Source organism: Somniosus microcephalus, chromosome 16, assembly GCF_052327205.1.
Source record: "Somniosus microcephalus isolate GS21.2 chromosome 16, FLI_Smic_1.0, whole genome shotgun sequence".
Taxonomy (NCBI): domain Eukaryota; kingdom Metazoa; phylum Chordata; class Chondrichthyes; order Squaliformes; family Somniosidae; genus Somniosus; species Somniosus microcephalus.
In genome coordinates, this window is record NC_141002.1 from 40,426,480 (window position 1) to 40,448,180 (window position 21,701).

Here is a 21,701-nt window from a genome sequence, read left to right on the forward strand (position 1 = left end):
TATCTTTTTTAATGAGATGAACTCCAATTGACAACAACTCAAAACACCAAGTTATAAATTGTGGTCAATTGAATATTTCAGGCCTCATCAAAAACAGCCATTGTGTATTTGGTCCTATGTTAATTACTATTTTTTTAAATGTGTCCTGAGTGTTAAGCATAGTATAACTACATTTTCTACATTATCAAGTAAATTAGGATACCATGAGCTAATAAAGCTGTGCTAAACAGCACTGTCTATTTTCCCTTTTATTATAGAATATTGTCTTCATTTTGCAGAGGAGGGTTTCACAGAACAGAGCTTCACATCAGATTTTTAATGAGTTTGGTGATTTTTTTTTTTTGAGTGCCAGCATAACCTCTACTTAAAAGCTGAATGAAGATGGAATGTTAAAACATATCTTTCTTAATATAAATTACTTTTCTGTTATTGTCGGCTTTTCTCAGCTACTTACCACCTGAGCTGCCATAATATCTGATTTTAGGAGCTAGGTATCACATGTGCTTACAACGCGAAGGTTTAGCCGTAGTCTGTAGTGATGCAATTCTTAATTAAGCAATTAAACAATGTCATGAAGCTCAGGAACTGTGATTACATCATTTTCCCATAATTCTCAAAGTAAAAAATGCCATGGCAACCCAGGTGGCCTAAATAAATGAGCACAAAAACAGCTGAGAAACATTACCAGTAATTAACTGGAGAGAAGAGTGAGTAATGCAATGTAATGAAAGGAAAGTCTTCAGTGCTGGGGCTCAGCTTTCCATCAATAACCGGAGAAGACCAGCTGATCCTTGCCAGTACCATACTCCAAAGGTATTGGTCTGATTTTATTGCATTCGGTACTCGTAACTGTTTTCACTTGAATATCTTTATAATAACATTTGTCTGCCATGTCTATTGACTGTCAATTCTCTTCTTTCTCACTAGTTAAGTGTTTATGTCTCTGTGTTTTCTGCTTTCTAATTATTTTCTACTTTTGTTATCCACCAATCAGATTGTAGGAGAGCATTTTCCTCCAATTTCAATATTCCCCCAGTCACACTGAAGCAAAAAAAATTCCCCATGATACTTCCTCACCAAACTCAATATAAACCCTTTAAATATAAAGTGTATTGCTTAAAAATATTCATTAAATAACTACAAACTTCCCCATGAACTTGGTTCAAACAGTTCCCCTCCCTGTTCCACAAGCAGCAGGAAACTTTGGCAGGCAATTGAACAGCCTGGTTGCTGGGTGCATCACCACCCAGTAAATAACTTGGAAAATTCTGTATACATTTCTCTGGCACTACCCAGGATTGCAATTCCTAGGAGCAATCATAAGTTTCTTTAGCAGAGTAACTTCTGGGAGCCACCTGTGGTCATTTTCCCCAATTCCCAGCAGCACCATTCACAGAAGCTATTGCTTTGTCTATGGACGACACCCTGACAATTGCTGTCCTGTTTCTGTTTTCCCTATCCCTGTAGTCTCCACATGTGGCAGTGTTAACACTGCAGGAAATAGGAGGAAAATATGTTGCAAAAACAAAGAAGGAGAGAGACACAAAACAGAAAAATAAGAAATGGAGGAAAAGAAAGTTAACAGAAATAAGGGAGAACAGAAGGAGCAAGAGAGTGGAAAAGAGAAGTGAAGGAAGATTGAGGAAAAAACAATATGTGGATGCACAGGATTCCTTCCTGATGAATGAACTCCCAAATTTTTCATCAGCAATGTGTCCAGGGAATAGGAAGATAAGAAACGTACAGACAGATGCTGTTGTTCAGGGAAGGGAAAATCAGAGAAGCCCTCTTGGGGACCTGGGGGGGAATGGAGACAGAAAAACAAAGACACATCCTGTGGAGAAGAGGGAAGAGAAAGAGAAAAAGAGAGACACAGACATACAGAGACGAGGAGGAGATTTTCATTTGGAGTGCTATATAGGCAGGCATGTGGTAACCACAAACAGCCCACAGAGGACCCAATCCATTTTGGTTTGGGGTCCTTGTTAGTTATATTATGGTCAGTGAGCTGCCAGCACAAAATGTAATCCCCAATAGGCAGCTCGCCAATCTAGAAATTGGACAGGGCGCTGACTGTGAAGGGTCTGCAGCAGCACATTAAAGGGGACGGTAGAAATGTCAGGAATGACAAAAACCAAAACTTCAGAAAAGCAGGCAACATTTTTGTACAACCTACAGCAGAAAGTACATTAATTTTGGATGCCTTTAAGGCTCAAAACCCACAAGCAACTGCCATAAAAATGTGTACCAAGCCTTGATCTAACTAAGGATCATTGTAATTTATGCTGACAGTGGCCGCCTCATCACTTGTATTGCCTATGTTCGGTGGGTAGGATTACAACATGGTGGAAGCAAACATGGGCAGAAACAAAAATGGGTTTCTAATTGCATCATCATCATGACCCCAATTAGCATATATTCCTGAGGATTCTGCCCGTTTCCATTCCACGCGCTATTTTGGCCCCACTACCGTCTGTTTTTAAGTGGAAAGGGGGCCTTAGGGACATGGAAATTGCCCATGCTCACTCTTCTTCTTCTTAGGCAGTCCTTTGGAACCGAGGATGACTTGCTTCCATGCTAACAATGAGTTCTCAGGCGACTTATGAGTCCAATGTGGGACCTACAGTCTGTCACTGTTGGGGTTGTCCATGAGGGTCCTGACGTTCCAGGTCCCGAACTTCATTTTAAAAGGGTGGAAGAATGCCTGTGCGTGAATTCTTTTAACGTGGGGTGGCCGTTGCACACCAGCTACCACACGGGCTTGACAGAGCAAGGTCTTGGCCCAATGGCAAGGGGGCCCAAGACGATTGGAGACCAGGCTCTGCTACATCGACCTAGCGCACAGACACACACAAACATACTGCTACTGTCACCAAAGATCAAAAACCAAAACCAAAAAGCCGGGGCTCATGGTACAACGATCAACAACGACAACTTGCATTTATATAGCGCCTTTAACTTAGTAAAACATTCCAAGGCGCATCACAGGAGCGATTATCAAACAAAATTTGACACCGAGCCAAAGAAGGAGATACTCGGACAGGTGACAGAGTTTGGTCAGAGAGGTAGGTTTTTAAGGAGCGTCCTAAAGGAGGAGCAAGAGGTAGAGGTTCAGGGGGCAATCACAGCGATACTCTCCGAACAGATTTTCTTACCACTTTAACTTAGTCTGGGGTAATATTTTTCTACAGTTCTTCATCAGCAACAACTAAGGCACATTTGCTCATGATGTAGGTGTGAGTCGGTGTGTTAAAAGGACTCTATTCAGGGGCAGGGAGACAAAAAAAGATACTTTTAAGTGGGAAATGTAGGGAGAGAGGAGAGAACTTTATTGCAAGATGATTCCTGGCTCCACTTGGAGATCGATGGTTGCTGTCACCATTTAGCAGACCCATGTTACAAAACACAGCAGGCTCCAACTTACTATGAGCAACACCACAGGATATAAACTAATAAAATCAAAATACATACGTTATACATTTTTGTTAAATGATATGAAAGCCACAAAAAAAGATGCTGCAGTTTGTCACACACATTCACATTATTAACTGACAAAACCAAATGAGAAAATACTAAATACGTAGAGAACGCACAATGGGGAGTGGAGTGATCGGTCAACAAATTACCCTCTCTGCAACACACGCCATCCCATGTGTTATCCTCTCAGTAACATACTAGCCTATTCATTATCCTCTCAGCAACACGTTCCAACCTGTGTGTTATCTCTGTAACACACTCTAGCGTATTCATTATCGTGTCTGCAACACACTCTAGCCTATTCATTAACCTCTCTAATACACTCCAGCCAATGTTATCCACTCTGTAAAATAATCCAGCATATTTATTATCTTCTCTGCAACACACTCCTGCCTATTCATTATATTCTCTAATACACTACAGCCTATGTTATTGTATGTGTATTGGATATACTGTAGAATGTACAATAACTTATTTATTACCAAGGTTATATCTGCATACTTGAGTATTATGGGTAGATTCAAATAACTCCTCATTGTTCAGTGGATAGAAACAGATAGGAGCAGGAGTAGGCCATTCGGCCCCTCGAGCCTGCTCCGCCATTCAATGAGATCATGGCTGATCATCCAAATTCAGTACCCTGTCCCTGCCTTCTCTCCATATCCCTTGATCCCTTTAGCCTTAAGAAATATATCCAACTCCTTCTTGAATATATTTAATGAATTGGCCTCTACCGCCTTCTTTGGCAGAGAATTCCACAGGTTCACCACTCTCTGGGTGAAGAAATTCCTCCTCATCTCTGTCCTAAATGGCTTACCCCTTATCCTTAGACTGTGACCCCTGGTTCTGGACTCCCCCGACCATCGGGAACATCCTTCCAGCATCTGGTCTGTCTAGTCCTGTTAGAATTTTATAAGTTTCGATGAGATCCCCTCTCATTCTTCTAAACTCCAGTGAGTACAAGCCCAATCAACCCAATCTCTCCTCATACGTCATTCCTGCCATCCCAGGTATCAGCCTGGTGAATCTTCGCTGCACTCCTTCCATGGCAAGAACATCCTTCCTCAGATAAGGTGACCAAAACTGCACACAATACTCAAGATGTGGCCTCACCAAGGCCCTGTACAACTGCAGCAAGGCATCCTTGTTCCTGTACTCGAATCCTCTCGCTATGAAGGCCAACATACCATTTGCCTTCTTAACCGCCTGCTGCACCTGCATGCTTACTTTCAGCAACTGGTGCACAAGGACACCCAGGTCTCGTTGCACTTCCCCTTCTCCCAATCTATTGCCATTCAGATAATAATCTGCCTTCCTGTTTTTGACACCAAGTGGATAACCTCGCATTTATCCACATTATATTGCATCTGCCATGCTTCTGCCCAATCACCCAACCTGTCCAAATCATCCTGTAGTTTCTCGGCATCCTCCTCACAGCACACACGCCCACGCAGCTTTGTGTCATCTGCAAACTTGGAGATATTACATCTAGTTCCCTCGTCCAGATCATTAATATATATATTGTGAATAGCTGGGGTCCAAGGACCGATCCCTGCCGTACCCCACTAGTCACTGCCTGCCACTCGGAAAAAGATAATTGCACTGCGCAGTGTGGCTCTGAGACATACAGATCAGGATTTGATCCATGGTTTGTAATGAGTTACCTGATCTCAGCCAGGTTGGTGGTGGGCACTTTTATTGGTACCAATGTCAGTGGGCTTGGGAAATGGGAAAAGAAAAATCAGCCAAGGTTCCCAGTCCTGAACATTAACCAATGGCCTCTGCTACAGTTTATATGTGGATGTCACAAAAGCTTCCAACTAATCACTGAAACACGTGCAAAACAAGAGCAAGTAATGATACTCGATTTATCTTGCCTGTACGCAGGGATGGGTTTTGGATGCAGATTCAATAGAATACTTCTGACAATAGGGGTGGCTTCCTCATTTGAGAAGTTTTCCTCCTGCAGACAAAACAGAAGGCATATTACAAATTAGTGAGGGATTGGAATGTTTACATAGATGGGATGATAAATAAAATGTCATTTTAATAATTTCTAATTAAACTTTAAGGGATTTCTACCCCTCCCAGTTTCAGCATTTGCATTTTCTTCCAAAGCATTTATTTACTCTCCTGCCTCCCCTTTGAACTGCTGTGCTGCCATATTTTCTCCTCTTGGACCATGACGAGCTGCTGCTCACACGCCTATCACAAGTCACTGTACTTCAAAGTAGTTTATCATGACGTTACTGGCAAGGTGCTATAAAAGGTAAGTCTTTCTTTTTGCACCATGATTATCTGAAAGGAGGTACAAATGCTGTAGAACAGAACAACACCACTCCACTCCTCCTAAAGAGTTATTCTGCTATAATTAAACGAAATAAATAGCTAATTGTGGAATGTCTTGTTGGAGGATGGGGCGGTGGCTTCTCTATCTGGGCTGGGTTAAAGGGAATATATTCCTTCTACTTTATTTACAGGCCATTGCCTTTCACCCCAACTACAAATACAGCATCAGCACTGATTCCATCTCTTGCAATGTAACAGATGCAGAGCCATTTAAAGTACCAGTGCCTCCTGAAGTGTTAACCCGTCTTTCCTTTCAGATGCTAATTGAACTGCTGTGTATTTCAAGCCTCCTCTGTTGTTATTTCAGATTTCCAGCATTAATTTCTTCTTATCTGTACTAAAAGAGTATACTGTAAATCAGTGATCTTTCTGCAAATATCCAACACGCATTGAATTTGATTTAAGAAAACATTTCTACATCTGTGGAATATTCACTGCCCGCAGAGAACGTATTCGTGGTGGGGTTTTTTTATGTTAAGCTGTCCAGACAACTCCCGGTATCGGGTTTTTAAGAAGTTGTTTGGACGTTTTACAGATGCATCTATTTTCTCAGTGTAGCAGAAATACAAACTTTTTAAATGAACGGTTCAAAATGGACTGCAAATATGATGGCCGTTAAAAACAAATCCCTAGCTGTACGTCATTGGCTGTCAGTCAGTCAGTCCTGCACTTTCACAGCCGCTCCACAGCCACACCCACTTCCAAGTACCTGCAAATGCCGCAGCTTCCTCCTGGAAATGTAAGCAAAGCTGCAGGCGGGAGAGTTTCTAATCTAACCTCACCCAGCATGTTTACAATTTCAAGAATTTATTTTCTAGCCGTTTCGGAAGATTCCAAACGTTCTAAAAGATCATGACGATGACTTACAACTTTTAAAAAAATTGTTATTTAAAAAAAAATTGTTTAAAGTGCATACTTAAAATGTTAGAATACTTTCAACTATTCATCTCTTCTGATGATCGCGAAGTTAAACAAGCAAAATATAAAATAACGGAATTCTTGAAAGGGTTAGATGACACTCACCATACCCTGCTCAGTAGCTGACAGCCAGTCCCAGCCCTTTAACAAGTTCCGTCGCACAATAAATGAAACGCACTTTTTTTCCAGGGAAAAAGAAAAATGCACTAAAATGGAGAGAAAACGACAAAACCAGCTCTAGGCAATAATTCAGCTTTAAAATTGCCTGCAGCCGGCTCTCGGAAAACGCTCAGCTCCGTTCCATCCATTCATTCCTTTCACTGAAATACTTTTGTTCACCCCAGTCGCTGGTGACGCGCCCTGGATTTTTCTTTAAATCATATATAAAACTTGAGCGCACAGAATAGAGTGACGCTCCACAGTAGCCCTGTCGGGAGGGCAACAAGACGCCCTCATTTAGAATGAGATAGGAGACGAAGAGCCACAGGCTCCAGGAGCAACCAGCTTCACATTGAGTCCAGGAGCAGCCATCCCAGCTCTATGTGCCGCGGGACCTCGCAATTGCAAGACAATTACCTGATTTGTTTAAAAACTTGCTTTGCAATAACAGCAAAAATAATCGAAGCAGGCACGGGGGGGGGGGGGGGATACCCACATACGCATCTGTCAGCGCCGTCCACTGCGGTTGTGTTAGCCCGGTGTGGTGAGGCTGGGTCCAGTGTGCTTTTCTTCTTTACTGTAACCAGGTTCACTCACACTTTTACCGTCTCTCAACCTGTTCCTTTTTTGAAAAGGGCATCATCACCGTCCCCTGTGCTTCACCCACCTTGCCAGTTACCCATTGGCTCCTGGTTGCAAAAGGTAACTTCAGCCAATCGCCAGCCGCGCTGTCGCTGCGGTTCGCACCTGGTCTCTTGGTTATTTCTAAAGATCCATGATTTTAATTGTAACACGAACCGAACCGAGAAAACAGATCGTAAAAGGGCACTGATCCGACCAGGTAACGTTCTCCATAATCATCTCACTCCCTACAAATAAGCCATTCCCTAAATCGAGAGGGGAGGCTTCCATAACCGGGGAACAAAAGTCCATTTCCCATCTGCAACTTCGCTGCTGCTCTATTTTTAGTCTATCCGTGCAGACAGCGAACGCGTTCCCCATAAGTTGCTTCCAATGTACACAACAGGTGCCGGGTTCCACTGCCCCAGCCGTCGCTTTTGAATTTCAGACTGCGCTTTCCAACAGTAATTCTCCACACAAGCATATTCGATTGGGTCCCTAAATATACTGATGCAATTAAATTTAAAGAAACAAGTACATTTCAGTGTTTACTGAACTGAATTTATTTCTGTTATGGTTGACAATATAGGTTTAGACAAGAAATCAGCAACTGGTACACTTTAGATGTAACCGATAAAACATTTGTTGTTTAACATGTCATATTAAAATGCACATTAAACAACTTTAATCGGCGTTTATATAGCATCTTTAATACGGTAAAACATCTCCAGGCACTCCACAGAGACCTAAACAGGCAACTATGGATGGCCAATCAAAGAAGAAGTTATTAGGACGGGTGACCAAAAGCCTGGTCAAAAAGTGGTTTAAAGAAGGCCTTAAAGGAGGAGAGGGGGGTAGGAGATTGGAAGGGAACTCCAGCCTAGACAGCTGAAGGTATGGCCTCTAATGGTGGGACAAAGGAAAGGGGGATTTTCATAAGTATCATTCAAAATATACCAACTTATAAAATGGGATTACATTTCATGCAACTGTATTAACACTTACAGCAATCCTCTCAATACTATGACAAAGTCTAGTCTTGTTTTTATAGTATAACAGCGACTACCCTTCAAAAGTAATCCATTGGTTGTAAAGTGTTTTGGGACATTGAGGAATTAATAAGGTGCTACATAGATGAAAATACTTTCCTTTTTAAAAAGGCAGACAAAACTTGCATTTATACGTGCCTTTAATAAAGGGAAATGTGTCACAGCACTTGATTAAAGGGAGAGGGAGGAGACATGGGCCAGAAGTGAAGAGAAAAGCGGAGAGGTAGTGGTGGATAGAGATTTATGAAATTGATAGGGTTTGAGAATGCCTTTTGTGGTTGGGAAGAGATCTAGGAAGGCGGAGGGGTTTAGCAAAGGAATTCCAGACTGCGGGGCCAAGATGCTTGAAGGCTCTGACATTGATGGTGCAACAGCGGGAGGAGGTTGCACAAAAGGCCAGGGTGATGGGTGCAAGGTGCGTAGGATTGGAGGTGAGGCTATGGTGGGACCTGTAAAAAAGGATCACGATTTTAAAATCAAATGGTTAAAGGTGGAGGTAGGGGTAATTGTGGAGTGGTTAAATAAAACTTGTAGTGCAGTTCAGCCAGAAATATTTAACATCTCCGGAGTTGAATGTGGTGAATACCTGGGTACGGGTGATTGAAAACATTAGGAACAACGTCTCAAGAACTCCTAATACACACATGAAACTGCAATCTATAGTACAGAGACATTTTTAGGCTGCAGACATACTGCAGCTACCAATCTGAAGCCAGTATTTTCTGGCTGCGATGCACTAACCCACTCTCATTATATTACAGATTAATCTCAGCCAGATTGGCACCAATATGCCATGACAGAAGAGGTTTCCACTATGTGCTTTGACACATGCACACAACTCCGCCTCCCCTGTAGTCACATTTAAGTAGAGCATGCAAGGGATTTGCCGCTTCATCCTAACATGAGTAAATTCCAACTAAAGTTTTACAAGTTCCCAGCTGATCCACTGGCTTTGCACTAGACTGGAGGTATACCACAGCTGGTGTAAACTCAAAGTGGCGTGAGATTGCCTCTTGCAGAGATCTCACATTGTTCATTTTTTGTGCATTTGGATCCCAGATGGAGACGTGCCACATATTTCATCAATGTGGCACGCTAAACCACACTGCATTGATATGAAAGTGGCAGTATAATTGTACCCTTAGGCAGCTAGCAATGCATCATAATAGTGAACAATCTTTATATACAACTAAATGCTATGAGCATCATAGTTCATTACAGATGCTGTGCTGTCAACTCTAGGTTCATTGCAGGTGCTGTGCTGTTGACTCTGGGGTTACATAAAGACACTGCAGATTAATTATAGATGTTGCACTGTCCCTCAGGTTCACTGTAGTCGTTTCACGGACCACTCTGGGTTGTTGACTGTGGTTTAATCACATGTTTATTACCAATGCTGTGCTATTGACTCTAGGTTCATTACGGACATTGTGCTATTGACTCTGGGATTCGCTACACATGCTGTGCTGTCCAGGTTGATTACAAACCCTATATTGCTAACTCTGGCTTCATTACAGATACTGTGTTGACGGTTGTGGGTTCATTACAGAGGCTGTGCTGATTGCTCTGAATTCATTACTAACTCTGCACTGACGCCTCCGGATGCCGCACAGACACTATGTTGACGGTTCTGGATTCATTACAGGTGCCTGTCGTGGTTCGGAATCCTTTGGCTATATTTTCGTGGACTTGAGCTATGTTGAGATATGTTTCTTTAGCACAAGCCTACCTCAAATAGGTTAACTGCCCCCATGCTTAGTGGATCGATAGACGGATGAATGCTAATTACAATACGAGATAGAAAGTTCTCCCAGAGTCCCAAACAATGGACAACCCAACCGTCATGTCTGTTTATTCTGAAGGACACTTTGCACCTTGGTGTTGGAGACCTTTTTTGTTTTCTGCGCAGCCTGTGAGAGGTTTTTAAAAATCAGAATACAGGCACAAAGTCAGTCAAGCAACAGAAGGCTACAAAGGGACTGAACCACTGTCCTGGCAGTAAAACAGGGTCTGGACAGACTGTTTTTAAATTGAGTTAGACGATCTACCGTAGTGGGTTAGCGCTCATGTGTTTATTTTTGTACCAATCGTATGAAGCGACTCTAATTGATCTCATTGTTTTGCCTACTGTGAAATAACGCAGTTTACAATTCAAACCTAACTTTATTTCATCCAGTGTTAACGCGGTTTACTTTGAGAGATTGAAGGAGTAGACATGCGTAAAACACAGAGATTCAGTCCAGATCTGAGGGGAATTTCATTGTTACCGCACAAGTAGATTTAGGGCCGTGAGAGTCAACTTCCACAAGAAACAAGTGACCAAACCGGCTAAGTGAGCAAGTGACATCACTGAACCCGAGTAGGTACCTGCAGTATACCCGAAATCGTAACCATGCCACACTGTCAATTCTGGGGTTTATTGCAGACAAAGGGCTATTTGTTTAATCTCTTTAAGGGAATGTTCTTCAAAAAAGGTAATTAAGCGAAACTCCAAGATATCTATCCAGTCCCACATTCCCACTGCTGGTTGCTGTCCCCATAAGACGTTTCCTTGGTCACAGCAGCTCATTCACGGAGCATTTAATGTTCATTTTCCTCCATATAAACCCCTCAACTAGATTACTCTTAACATTCACAGAGATTCCTATGATTTTATATAAGGAGTATATTTGTAAATAAACTCACCACTATTTTCAAGGAAATAATATATTTTGTTGAGCAAGAATAAAATGTGAAAATTGATTTTAAACTCCCAAAACACATCTCCCTGGCAGTTCCCAAACATTTGTCTTTCTGTATTGGTGCCATTTCTTAGACCGAATAAAACGAGTTCTAAAGACCACCAGGTACAGAAAGACCAAGTGCTATCTAAGAACTATCACAATAATATCTTAATGGTGCAGAATTGAAGCCATATTACAAGGCTACTCCATTAACAAAAAAACACTTGAAATCAATCCAAGAGATGGTCATTATAGCCCAGTTTCACTGCACGCCAGTTCCAACAAGAGCTAAACAGAAAGTTCAGTTGTTTATTTTTGGCACCAAAGCAGTCCGTTTTGAAAGCCTTATTCTGTGGGCTCAATGTAATCCTTATATCCTGTGGATTAGTTAAGGGTCTGTAGACAGTGACGTAGTTTAAAAAAATGAGTGCACCATCTGAATTTTTGACCACTTTCCATGGCAATTATTTTCCTAATTTCAGTGCTTAAAGTACACTTGGTTTAGGTAGGTCACCTACCTATCTTTATTGGAGACTACACAGTGTTTTAATTCAAAATGTCACTAAATTATTTCTTGTTGCACCTCTTTTGCAGAGGCTCCAAATTATCTTGCCACACTCTAGTATTTTTCAGCGTCTCTCAGGTATCTTCCTATCCTTATTCTTCAGGTTTTTCTTGGCTTTCTTTCCCTTTTCTCCTGCTCTGCCTTACTCTGGATCTTTCCATCTCTCCACGCTGTCACTGGCTTTCCTTCACAGTCCTCTGTACTTTCCTTCACCTTTCCCTGGACATTACTGCGGTCTTAATTCATTTTCTCATCATGTCTTTCTGCATTTTCTCAGTGTCTGCAGACACTTTCATTGGTTCTACTTCTGATTAACTTCATATTCATGTCTCTCTTACCCCACGAGGATAGATAGAAAAAGAAAGAAATAAAGGGTAAAAGAACAAGATTGAACAATAAGAATTTGATAATGTTGCAACACTGCTGGGGTATTAAACTCTGTTAAAAAGCAGAATAATAGTTTTTAAAAAGGATCATGCTGTATGGATAATCATTCCATGAATCCTGCCATTTGTCGTGAAATGTAATCTTCCAGTTAAATAAGATTTAAATATTTGTGCTCAATCACTTTTACTGACTTTACCATGATTATTATGGTTTAATGTTGTCATGATGAAAACAAAATGACATGATTAAACAATGGGTTTTCATGCATCACAATTTAATGATGGTTTGTGACCTCATTGCCCTCATTCATTCACCATTATAATCAACAATCCAGGTAACTTATTTTATCAGTAGGCATCTGAGCATGCAACCTCATTTGCACATTATTTAGGGTTGTCGCCCTAACTAGAGTCCAGTTTTTAAATGTGCTGTCTGAAAATTCTACAATACAAACCAGACATCAAAAGTCTATTTTTTCTTAAAATAGGAGTATATTTTCTCCACTTCACCAACATCAGTTGTAGATTTACAATGAATTTTCATCAGCAAGGTAAAATAATTAGAATTCAAGCCATGATTCTCTCCTGCTGCCTTGTCCCTCTCCTGCCTTCTCCCTGGTTCTGGACTTGGCAAAAATGACAACCCTAAATATATATCCCATTATATCATAAGTCAACTAATTACTGAATCAAGCTTTGTTTACATGATTTTCAACACATTATATAGTACAGTAAATATACCACTGTCAGAAGTACCAAGCCAAAGCATGAAGATAATATTTTAATTTAGCTGAAGCCCTCAATATCTCTGCTACCACAGCCATTTACAATCCAACTATCAGTGCTACAGAAGCCAAATGTTTCCCTTTTCACAATGACACCTAAAACACATGCACACTTTGTTCTCTCTCCCTTCAGTTTACCAAAGACTCAGCTCTGCATTTGCAACAACCAAATTCAACAACAAACGTCTGCTCTTGGCTTTCAGTGTAGTTGGCAACTTTTAAAATCACTGACAGATGGAGCAGGCTTTCAGAGTCACACTAATAAACCAAAGCTGTTAAAACTTCGAGAATTCCCCGCAATCAGCATTACAGCATCTCAAGTTAAACTATTCAGTTAAGGAAAAATATTAGGTCAGTTGTACGGTTCCTAACCAATCATGTGACTGTAACTTAATAATTACAGGCTTCTGCACTCTCTCAATCTAAAAAATATATATATTTATGTTTTTAATCATACAAAAAAGACAAGAGAATGTCTAAGCATGCATAAACAAAGACAGTAACAGCAAATTATATGGTAATGCAGATCAGAGTACAAGACAAAGCTACGGTTGCAGCAGGGTAACCATAGTCAATTATTATATGAACAGAGTGAAGAGGGCAGAATGAGGTAACATGAAACACTCGGATATTTGGTCTGTAAAGCAGAGGCCAATGCAGATGCCTGACATATACAGTGTTGTTCTAGGGGAGGGGGGAATTGGGAGAGAGAGGACAGTTCCAGGCTGTCCCAGCTCTCTGGGTCACCCCATGAGAGGAATCAAAAACCTTCTGGAAGAGAAGAAATAAAAAGGAAAACAATGTGCTATGAGGGGAGAGAGAATGGGGTTAAAATTTATTAGAAAATTACCTTGAGATTTGTATGTTCAAATGTTATTGTCTATATATAATACATGTAAAAATAAAATCATTTTGAATGGGGAGAGGCTAATAGACAAAAATGAAAGGTACACAAAACACTATGGTTAGCTCGGTAACAGAGATCAAAGGTCACAGTCGCAGCTCATTTACTGAGCAAATTTGCTGAATATAAGTCCTCATTTGCTAATGTAAGATTTACAGTGCAGTTATACTGCCAAGTAGTTTAAGTTCCACATCAATGCAAAAATGGTAGTTAGGAAATGATCAAGTGATAAAATCTTTATGTGAAATCCCCTTCAGGAGGACAACTTATGCCAGCTTAAGTTCATAGAATGCAATATAGCTCCAGCCTATGGCATGCACTGCAAGTAAAAGTGTTTCACATAACGCATATTCCAATACGTGTTTCTTCTGAACAAACAGGATGTGATGAAGGAGTGGCTCACCTTCAATGGTGATGGAAAAATCACAAATATTACAACTTTACCACCAATAATCTGCCAACTAAAAACAGCCACTGTAAAACACAGCCATCTAGCTGTCACTCTTTTATCTCATGATTACCTTTTGTAGAATAAATCCTCCCACTATAGAAGTTAATCCCTACAGTAAGAGAATACAAAAACACAAATGAAAGTGTGACTTACACATCAGCTTTTCCTGTACTGTAATTTTGTGAGTGGAGAAACACTCATGTTGTTACCTGCCAGGACTAGCATTTTGAATCTGGGCAAGTTGAACAAGTCTTGAATGCACACTTGTAGGCTGCCCCAGGAAGCTGTGAATGCAGCAAGTTTTCTGTCAGAATTATCACTCCAGCTGCTGATCTGGTGGGTGGGAGCTGGGACCAGCTGAGTTAGAGATGCACAAATGCAACTATTAGCAAAATACAAGATTTTCCAGAGAAAGGAGGGTATAATTATTTTACTCCACAGGAACTCTCAGTGCGACCACACAATTTGTATCATTGTGTGACACAAATGTGATTAGATCATTTTGTGCAAGATGACAGTGACACTGAACTGTGTGTTGTCACAAAAGAAATATGGCTCCATCTCTGGCCATTTCATTTCAGAATAAAATCTCCCAGGTTTAAAGTTAGGGTTAGATTTAGGGTGAGTTTATTTGGAGAAGGACCTTACTTTACTGAAGTGGGGAGTTCATTTTTAAGGAGGAAATAACCCATGGGGAGAGAGTTGTTTAGTACTGGGCAGGATTCACCAGCTGGAGGGAGACTATACTGTAATGGACTCCCAAGAGGAAAGTGGGTAGGGACTTTGCACTGGGATGGAATCATCGGGGAGACTTTACTGGATGGATTTGCTAAGAAAACGTTGCACTGGACTGCATTTGCAAGGGTGGGGAATGGATCTGCTTGACGGGGCAAATATATTTCATGACACCGGCTCTTCCGTGATGGAAACGACAATACTCTTGTCAATAGCAGCTTCATTCATTATAATCTATAAATAAAACACAACGCTGACATTCAGCTTTGTATTTTTACATATTAGTCTGACCAGGGCTGGAATCCGATTCTCTGTCCATCGTGTCTGGTTCCCTATTACCACTCCCAAAAACGGCGTGACTTCATTACATTCAAACTTTGCTAGTCATGTCTGAGTGTGATGCAGGAAACGTAGTCTGAGAGAGCAGGGGGCAAAATAAAATCCCTTTTGTTTAAGTCTGCGCAGACTACCAGGACCTTGCATTACTTTTTTCTGCAGACGCTCTTACTCATTTTTTTCGGTTTCTATAGAGAGTCGGTAATTAAACAGTGAGCTTCTCAGTTTTCGGCGGCGCTGCAGGGGAACTCCTCCCTGTAATATGCTCCAATTACTGGCAGTGACCGCAGTCGATGAAGGATTATCCCCTCGCTGAGCCACGGCAAACTCCACGGCATAATCTTCAATTAGTTCAATTCATGACAGCACACTCGCAGGCCAGCCGCTACCTTTCCCACGATTCACACAGACAGCCTTTATGTCGCACCCACCACTGCACAGATGGTCTTGAGCTTGCTGTCACAAAGTTCATTGCATCTGTACCCGCCACTTCCACCCACCCCCTCAAATAATGACCTACCTAAAAGCTGACAGAAAGTGCCGAGAAGACTTCATTAGTGTTTTACAGTATCTGCTTGTTCTGGTGGTAAAAGAGGCAATAAGACAGTGCGTTCACTGTGACCGCCAACAGGTGGAATGAACAAGGACCCTACACAGGAGCATTATGTAAATACCATTATTTACATCTCAATAGTGTTTACCGCAGTACAGTTACTGGGCTCTTCTGACTGGGGTAAATCAGTTGGAAGCGTGTAGTTTAGGGAAGCTTCTGCCAAGATTTTATGCATCCAGAAATTTCAGAGGAGAAAAACGAAACGAAACGTAGCCAACACTTAAAACTACTAAGTTGAAAATAAATTAAGTCAAAGGAGGCAACAAAGAATAGGAGGTTAGGACACAGGCTATTTTGGATTCACAGTTTGTCAAGTTATCAGCGAGTAATTGTGAATTCCAACAGCCATCATACTTAAGATTCCTCCCCCCACCCCCGCAAAAAACAACAATTTTTTGTCCTGGCGCTCATTAACAGAGCAGCAGAGGTTGGGAGATGCAAATTCCCACTGCTTTTGGGCCCCACCGTATCTTCAAGTCAGGTTTAGGATGTGCGGCTGAAGCTCCCACCTGAAACAGGTCCGAGTTTTATTAGCCTATGTAAAAGGGGATGGGGAAGGATGCAACACCATTTTCCGGACTATGGGTGCTGAGTGCCCAGCACAGTTGTGATAATCTGGCGGGAAGGAGGCCTTGGGTGGACCTGCAGGTGCGAGGGCATTCAAAATGCCCACAGATTTTAAAGGTAAGTGGATAAGATGGTTTAAAGCCCTTCTTGTATTTTTTTTACAACTAGCATTCGGGCTTTCGTGAGCCTTTGTGCCAGTTGCTGTTTAATTTTTGACCTGGGTTCCCTTTATTGGCACCAAAAAGTTTGCAATTAGGGATCCTCCAAGCTGACATGTTTGGAAGAGGAGGAAGAGCTACGGAAGGATGCCAGGCAGGTTAGGCTGCCTGAGCTGCTCTGTGCCCTCCTACCAGCACCCCCATATCTGCAGAGAGGGTCGTTTTCCGAGTGGCAGGCAGTGACTAGTGGGGTACCGCAAGGATCGGTCCTAGGACCCCAGCTGTTCACAATATATATTAATGATCTGGACGAGGGAATTGGATGTAATATCTCCAAATTTGCAGATGACACAAAGCTGGGTGGGAGGGTATGCTGTGAGGAGGATGTCATGAAACTCCAGTACGATTTGGACAGGTTGGGTGATTGGGCAGAAACATGGCAAATGCACTATAATGTGGATAAATGTGAGGTTATCCACTTTGGTGGCAAAAACAGGAAGGCAGATTATTATTTGAATGGCAATAGATTGGGAGAAGGGGGAAGTGCAGAGAGACCTGGGTGTTCTTGTGCACCAGTCGCTGAAGGTAAGCATGCAGGTGCAGCAGGCGGCTAAGAAGGCAAATGGTATGTTGGCCTTCGTAGCAAGAGGGTTCAAGTACAAGAACAAGGATGTCTTGCTGCAGTTGTACAGGGCCTTGGTGAGACCGCACCTTGAGTATTGTGTGCAGTTTTGGTCACCTTACCTGAGGAAGGACGTTCTTGCCATGGAGGGAGTGCAGCGAAGATTCACCAGGCTGATACCTGGGATGGCAGGAATGACGTACGAGGAGAGATTGTGTCAATTGGGCTTATACTCACTGGAGTTTAGAAGATTGAGAGGGGATCTCATCGAAACCTATAAAATTCTGTCAGGCCTGGACAGACTAGATGCAGAAAGGATGTTTCTGATGGCCGGGGAGTCCAGAACCAGGGGTCATAGTCTAAGGATAAGGGGTAAGCCATTTAGGACTGAAATGAGGAGGAATTTCTTCACCCAGAGAGTGGTGAACCTGTGGAATTCTCTGCCACAGAGGGCGGTGGAGGCCAGTTCATTAAATATATTCAAGAAAGAGTTGGATATATTTCTTGAGGCTAAAGGGATATGGGGAGAAGGCAGGGACAGGGGACTGAATTTGGATGATCAGCCATGATCTCATTGAATGGCGGAGCAGGCTTGAAGGGCCGAATGGCCTACTCCTGCTCCTATCTTCTATGTTTCTATGTTTCTACCTCATTTTGTTGGTGAAGGCTTTTCCACCCAAAAGGAGACTGTACCAGCGGATGCCTGGTAGCATCACGAGATGTGAATACTTGACTAACCGTTTTGCTCGAAGGTTCTTCAGAAGCACTCCAATCACAGCATGTCATGTTTTTCATGGTACTGCATGAAAGAAGGCCCCGTCAGGCTGATCAGAAGCCAGCATTGCCTGTTTGGCTGCACTTGCCAAGACATCACTAGTCATTTCTGTGGGCCCTGCAAACCTACCTGGGAATGACAATGAGAAACTGCCTTCTCAAGGTCTATGTCAGTAGAGAGCCAGGTGTCAAGCTATGCCATCTGCTGCAATGACATGTGCAGCTACAATGCAGCACAGTGCTTGCAGCAGATGACATGTGGTGCAGTAAAACGTCCAGGTTATGCGACAACTGCAAAAACTGCACAGGGTGGATTATAATAGGAGACGCTCTATGCATTAACCGGTCTCACTCACTCATTTATACTGATCATTGTCTGCTGGTGAGGAGTGCCTCAACAAGAGGACTAGCGGCAGGGTTCCAGCACATTGTGAGCTCTGGATGAAAGTCCACAGATTGAACCTATTTATGACCTGGCTCACCATCATGACCATAGAAGATAGGAGCGGAGCAGGCTCGAAGGGCCGAATGGCCTACTCCTGCTCCTATCTTCTATGGTCATGGTGACCACAGCCTAGTGCCAGGACTGTGCCACAGCACTGGGCAAATGATGGGTGATAGTCCTGCCACACACCACTGTAGAGTAGATACTCAGTGCAGTTATTGGCTGGAATCCTGCTCGATTCATTGCCAACATGAGGTCAAGCTCCTCAGGTTAAGTTTTACTCCCAGGCCAGGGAGTGGTGGCACGATCCGGTTACCCATCACCTGAGGAGGGCAAAGACATCCCTGTCCTGGAGATACAGGTTCACCACCCTGCTACTCCAAGCTAGGCATGTAGGCAGAGCCTATCCCCTCACTCATACATGGACAGTCATGCATAGCCCTCAAATAGTGACATGGTCTTGGCCTCCATCACCAACTCTGGTAGTGCATCCTACAGTCTCATAACCCTCTATCTAAAAATCTTTCTCCGTCTCTCTGTCCTAAGTTTTTTTTATTATTCATTCACGGGATGTGGGCATTGCTGGAAAATCCAGCATTTATTGCCCACCCCTAATTGCCCTTGAGAAGGTGGTGGTGAGCCGCCTTCTTGAACCGCTGCAGGTGGTGAAGGTGCTGTCACAGTGGAGAGTTCCAGAATTTTGACCCAGTGACGATGAAGGAACGGCGATATATTTCCAAGTCAGGATGGTGTGTGACTTGGAAGGGAACTTGCAGATGGTGGGGTTCCCATGCGCCTGCTGCCCTTGTCCATCTAGGTGGTATAGGTTTGGGAGGAGCTGTCAAAGAAGCCTTGGCGAGTTGCTACAGTGCATCTTGTAGATGGTATGCACTGCAGACACGGTGCGCTGGTGGTGGAGTGAGCGAATGTTTAAGGTGGTGGATGGGGTCCCAATCAAGCGGGCTGCTTTGTTCTGGATGGTGTCGAGCTTCTTGAGTGTTGTTGGAGTTGCATGCATCCGGGCAAGTAGAGAGTATTCCGCAGTAGATGGTGGAAAGGCTTTGGGGAGTCAGGAGGTGAGTCACTCACCACAGAATACCCAGCCTCTGACCTGCTCTTAAAGCCACAATATGTATGTGGCTGGTCCAGTTAAGTTTCTGGTCAATGGTGATCCCCAGGATGTTGATGGTGAGGGATTTGACGATGGTAATGCCATTGAATGTCAAGGGGAGGTGATTAGACTCTCACTTGTTGAAGATGGTCATTGCCTGGCACTTGTGTGGCGTGAATGTTACTTGCCACTTATCAACCCAAGCCTCAATGTTGTTCAGGTTTTGTCACATGCGAGCACATACTGCTTCATCAGCAAACATCCCCACTTCTGACCTTATGATGGAGGCAAGGTCATTGATGAAGCAACAGAAGGTGGTTGGGCCTAGGTCACTGCCCTGAGGAACTCCTGCAGTGATGTACTGGGGCTAAGATGATTGGTCTCCAACAACCACAACCATTTTGTTTTGTGCTAGGTATGCCTCTAACCAGTGGAGAGTTTTCTCCCCTGATTCCCATTAACTTCAATTTTATTACAGCTCCTTGATGCCACACTCAGTCAAATGCTGCCTTGACGTCAAGGGCAGTCACTCTCACCTCACCTCTGGAATTCAGCTCTTTTGTCCATGTTTGGACCAAGGCTGTAATAAGAACTGGAGCCGAGTGGTCCTGGCGGAACCCAAACTGAGCATCGGTGGGCAGGTTATTGGTGAGTAAGTGCCGCTTGATAGCACTGTCGACAACACCTTCCATCACTTTGCTGATGATTGAGAGTAGATTGATGGGGTGATAATTGGCTGGAATGGATTTGTCCTGCTTTTTGTAGATAGGGCATACCTGGGCAATTTTCTACTTTGTTGGGTAGATGCCAGTGTTGTAGCGGCTAGTTATGGAGCACAAGTCTTCAGCACTACAGCCGGGATGTTGTCGGGGCCTATAGCCTTTGCTGTATCTAGTGCACTCGGCCATTTCTTGATATCACTTCTATTGAATCTAACATCTATGTTGCCTTGTTTTAGAGCCTTCAGCCACTGGAAACGGTTTGCTCCCGTTTACTCTATTCCATCCTTCATAATTTTAAACACTAATTTTAATGGTCAGCTATATGCAAAGCTTTGAATATTTTATAGATGGATATATAAATTAAAAGGAAATAAGTTTTCTGGGAGTATGAATCTTAAAACTTTGTAATTACAGATCAAAGTCCTTGGTTTCCCAAAACAAACGAGGATTTTAAGTGAAATGCAGTCATTTTTAATCTCTATTGTACATAATTATTTTTACAGTACAGTCTAGATAAAAAGAAAACAAAGCTAATAGCAGTTCAAAATAGAGTTGAAGTGACATTGAAACCTTGGAGAAACTATTGTGATATTATCAAAGTATTGTATCTAAGGGTATAATAAGGGAATTATCAATCTAAAATTAAGTGCTTTGTATATATGGTAGGATTTTACTTATTACTGAGAAACCCAAGCGAAGGGCTAAAACCCATAGTACAGAACAGGAGTATGGGGAGAAAGCACTGAAGGTACTGAATTTGGATGATCAGCCATGATCGCATTGAATGGCGGAGCAGGCTCGAGGGGCCGAATGGCCTACTCCTGCTCCTATCTTCTATGTTTCTAGAACACCAGCAAGACTGAAAGGATGAAGTAAATAAGAAACTTGTGATTAGATTATGCAAAACTTGGGTTTTAAAAGCTTAAAGATTGTAGAAGGAAGGGCAGATTGGAAAAGTTCCACAATTTTAAGGTCCTGGGAAAGAACAAGTTATAGTAGGATACTGTGTGTTGAGTCTTGATTTCAACACAATGAGAATGTTGTGAGAAGAGTGTAGGGCAGCATATTTTGAGCATAGAAGAAGCAACAGAGGAAAGTTCAGAGGAGAACTGAAGCAAAGAGCATTAATAAGACAGAGAAAGACAAGAAAGGTTGTGATGGAGGTAGAGGTGAGAGAAGGATCACCTGCCAGCTGACATTTTTTTTCTCATAACTTGCGGTTGAATTGAAT

At 42.5% G+C, this 21,701-nt stretch overlaps 1 long non-coding RNA gene across 4 annotated transcripts in view; it reads right to left on the reverse strand.

Annotated features, from left to right (window-relative positions):
- Positions 1 to 21,701, reverse strand: part of LOC147106094 (uncharacterized) — a 144,812-nt gene that overhangs the window by 16,486 nt on the left and 106,625 nt on the right. For 2 of the 4 annotated variants that reach the window (XR_015081341.1, XR_015081342.1), the window contains exon 3: positions 5,355 to 5,440. This is a non-coding gene — a long non-coding RNA (uncharacterized LOC147106094). Of the gene's footprint in view, positions 1 to 5,354; positions 5,441 to 6,849; positions 7,315 to 7,399; positions 7,565 to 21,701 lie in introns of those variants that run through there. The other 2 variants (XR_015081340.1, XR_015081343.1) reach the window with 2 other exon arrangements.